General features: G+C 47.9%; 1 pseudogene; it reads left to right on the top strand.

Moving 5' to 3' along the window:
- Nucleotides 1-2,665: 2,665 nt before the first annotated feature.
- On the top strand, nucleotides 2,666-3,822 carry LOC113893591 (annotated as a pseudogene).
- Nucleotides 3,823-4,352: the final 530 nt, after the last annotated feature.

Raw genomic sequence — 4,352 nt, 5'->3', positions numbered from 1 at the left:
CATCCCTTCATTCTTTCTGGAGTTATTTCTCCACTGATCTCCAGTAGCATATTGGGCACCTACTGACCTGGGGAGTTCCTCTTTCAGTATCCTATCATTTTGCATTTTCATACTGTTTATGGGGTTCTCAAGGCAAGAATACTGAAGTGGTTTGCCATTCCCTTCTCCAGTGGACCACATTCTGTCAGATCTCTGCACCATGACCTGCCTGTCTTGGGTTGCCCCACGGGCATGGCTTAGTTTCATTGAGTTAGACAAGACTGTAGTCCTAGTGTGATTAGATTGACTACTTTTCTGTGAGTATGGTTTCAGTGTGTCTGCCCTCTGATGCCCTCTTGCAACACCTACCATCTTACTTGGGTTTCTCTTACCTTGGATGTGGGGTATCTCTTCACGGCTGCTCCAGCAAAGCGCAGCTGCTACTCCTTACCTTGGATGAGGGGTATCTCCTCACCACCACCCTTCCTGACTTTCAACGTGGGATAACTCCTCTAGGCCCTCCTGCGCCTGTGCAGCCACCACTCCTCGGACGTGGGGTTGGTCCTCCTGGCCATTGCCCCTGGCCTCAGGCATAGGGTAGCTCCTCTTGGCCACCGCCCCTGGCCTCTGACAGACAGCTGCTGCTAAGTCGCTTCAGTCGTTTCTGACTCTGTGCGACCCCATAGACAGACGGCCGCCTGCCAGGCTCTCCCATCCCTGGGATTCTCCAGGCAAGAACACTGGAGTAGGTTGCCATTTCCTTCTCCAATGCATGAAAATGAAAAGTGAAAATGAAGTAGCTCAGTTGTGTCCGACTCCTAGCGACCTCATGGACTGCAGCCTACTAGGCTCCTCTGCCCATGGGATTTGCCAGGCAAGAGTACTGGAGTGGGTTGCCATTGCCTTCTCCGCTGACAGACAGCACCAGCAGGTAAAAACTATAGGGATTTCTCTGTAAATCATACATTCACAAGACATTATTAACTTAACAACTGAGAAAGCTTCTGATGTATTTTCTGTAACAATAGCCACTTCACAGTGTAAACAGGGACTACTAATGTGTTCACTTAAAATTCCAGAAGGAAAGGCACAACTTGGCAAAACAAAAAATTTCTTTGGATTCTAAAGTTAAGTGCCATTATTGAAAGGCAGATTTGAGAACAGTCATGATCCACTCATAAACATAGAGGGGCAGAGACTTCTCCACCCAGAAACGTGAGTCTTTCTCCTTCCTTGTTAAATCCTCAAAAGTAATGCTTTGTTGTCTGCTTAATATCATCTATATAGAAAGGGAATTAAGAAAAAAAGGAATCACAACAATATCTTGTACTTTCAGCTGCTCCCACCAATACATCAACTCTTAGGTTTCCCACAGGGCCTAGGAGCACTTCAGTTCAGTTCAGTTGCTCAGTCGTGTCCGACTCTTTGCGACCCCATGAATCGCAGCACGCCAGGCCTCTCTATCCATCACCAACTCCCAGAGTTCACTCAAACTCATGTCCATTGTGTCGGTGATGCCATCCAGCCATCTCATCCTCTGTCATCCCCTTCTCCTCCAACCCCCAATCCCTCCCAGCATCAGGGCCTTTTCCAATGAGTCAACTCTTCGCATGAGGTGGCCAAAGTATTGGAGTTTCAGCTTCAGCATCAGTCCTTCCAATGAATACCCAGGACTGGTCTCCTTTAGGATGAACTGGTTGTATCTCCTTGCAGTCCAAGGGACTCACAAGAGTCTTCTCCAGCACCACTGCTGCTGCTGCTAAGTCATGTCAGTCGTGTCCGACTCTGTGCTACCCCATAGATGGCAGCCCAACAGGCTCCTCTGTCCCTGGGATTCTCCAGGCAAGAACACTGGAGTGGGTTGCCATTTCCTCCTCCAATCATGAAAGTGAAAAGTGAAAGTGAAGTCACTCAGTCATGTCCAACTCTTAGTGACCCCACGACTGCAGCCCACCAGGCTCCTCCATCCATGGGATTTTCCAGGCGAGAGTACTGGAGTGGGGTGCCATTGCCTTCTCCACTCCAGCACCACAGCAATCATCAAATAGGAAAACAGAGACTAATCACTTCAAAAATGACACATGAATGAGGTAGATAAATTAAAGTTTTCACATCTAGTACTTGCCTGTTCTAACTTGGTAGCATTCATGCAATACCAGAAAGGAAAAAACAAACAAACAAACAAACATTCATTACATTTGGCATTAGTCACAATCAAGGGGATTTTAGTACAAGTCCGTGCATGTACTTACTAGTATATATAATAAGAAAAGACACTCTTCCTTGAGTTTCTTTCTTCAAGAATGGACCCCAGCTCTTCAACAGGATAGGCACTGGTGAGCTAAGCTACGTCACCTGAGATTCCCTGCTCCGGTGCTCACCTCTCCTGGTTTTAGGAAGAAGAAGCCATCTGGAAAGCATCTGGAGGATCTTGGTGCTCTTGGGGCACCACCTGAACTGTGTTTAAATAAGCAGCAACACTCACACACTGACTCTCTAATGACTAAAATTAGTCTACTTGAAAGCATCCTATTTAAGGTTTCAAGGTTGAAAAGAATTTTGGAATTCTACAACCTTGGCTTTAAAAAATAGTACTTTCAAAAAACAAAAGAAAACTGGGTTTGGGGTTGGAAGAATACAAAACAGGTCCCTAAATAGACCACAGGCCTTGTCCACTTACCTGCATATGCGTCACTGCAGAAATAAGTATAGAGTACCCCCAACTCAGCCCACTCCTCAGAATCTCTCTTCTGGGACTAACCCCAAGGATCTCATGGATGGCACACTGCCTAACCACCTGCACTCCAGGCCTTCTCCAGAAAGTTAGGATGGATTCATCCTATTGGATGGAACCAAACCATAATTCCCCAAGGGTTGGTGGCTTCCAAGGGAGTGGGACACTGAGCTAGGGTCAGAGACCCTGAAACTGCAGCAGAGGTGGAGAACACCCACAAGACCGCCCTCAACCCCAACAAATGTCTCACTTGCCACCCTGTCCTAAGCTGCCAAAGCTCCCTCAAGAGGCGTCACTGTACTCATACCGGGGAGAGGCCGTTCCAGTGTAAGATCTGTGATTGGGCCTTCTCCACCAAAGGCAGCCTGAAGACGAAGTTCGGGGTCCACCCAACCAACATGCGGGTAAAGACGCAGCATTAATGCCGAATCTGCCGGAAGAAGTTTACCAACATTTGAATGCACACGGGCGGTCAGATTCTCAGATGCCTCTGGCGGAGAATCCCTGTAACTTTATGGGTCCTGAGCCAAGGATGATCAGGGGAAATGGTGCCCTCTGTCATAGGGATGTTGTTGAAGTCATCAATGTAGATCAAGTCTGCGCCCAGGAGGTCCCTGGGAGCTCCTCGAAGGTCTCCGAGCGGCTTCCCGGCATCCGCTTGTCATCACCTTCCTCTAGGGTTGGCCACGGTGGCGTCCCTGGATGCCCCAGTGAAGGCGGGTCTCGCTACTCTTGTCCTGATTCTGCAGAGCAGCAGAGAAATGGGTTCCGTGGAGAGCAATGGCTTAACCAACGACTCTTCCTCCGCAGTGATGGGGGACAAGGAGGATCCGGTATCTGAGGCGGAAGTCCAAACATCCTCGCCAACAGCCAAGGGGAGAGTGTCAAGTCCAAGTCTGCTGATGCTGGCGACAATGGGGACAGCTCCCAGAACAGCTGCACTGAGATGATGGAAGGCTGGAGCAGTGTCCCTTCGACATGTATCCGAGCCCAGCCAACCTATGTCAAAGTTGAAGTTCCTGGTGTTGCTCATTGATCCTGAGACTATGTTTCCACGGATGACAACTTACTTAGGGGCCCAGCCAAGCAACAGGGCTCAGCACCCATAAAGTCACAGGGACTCTCTGGCAGAGGCATCTGGGAATCTGACCACCACAAATATCATCCACTCTCCACTTGTTGGACATTTGGATTCTTTTTGTTGTTGTTGTTGTTTTGCACTCTAATCCTAGGTTTATTCAGTACAATTCTCTTACTCTACACAACAAAGTATGACCACAACATTATCTAAAATGCCACAAAGTTACAAAACTCAAAACAGAAAATTTGTAGTACTGACTGTACATTAAAAGCCAAAAAAAGCAATCTACACGTTGCCAAGGTAACCTGCAGGACCACTATTAATATCAACACAAGGGATTCTGTGATGATCCTACAGAGCTGTCAACTTAACAGTTTCAGTGTGGAAGGGAGACATGGGTGTGTGTTTACGCCTGCACAGGAGTACATGTGAAAGGAACCATTTGGGCAGGCTGGGACTGTATCATACCACCTGGAATCCTTTGCTTATCCCCACTGGCTTTGCCACTAACTTGGCTTTCAGAAACTAGAAATATAGAAGCTTTCTAGCAGAAAACTG

This window comes from Bos indicus x Bos taurus, chromosome 5 (genome assembly GCF_003369695.1).
Source record: "Bos indicus x Bos taurus breed Angus x Brahman F1 hybrid chromosome 5, Bos_hybrid_MaternalHap_v2.0, whole genome shotgun sequence".
NCBI classification, from domain to species: Eukaryota; Metazoa; Chordata; class Mammalia; order Artiodactyla; family Bovidae; genus Bos; species Bos indicus x Bos taurus.
The sequence above is the reverse complement of the archived record's forward strand: the minus strand, read 5'-3'. Positions and strand labels throughout refer to the sequence as shown.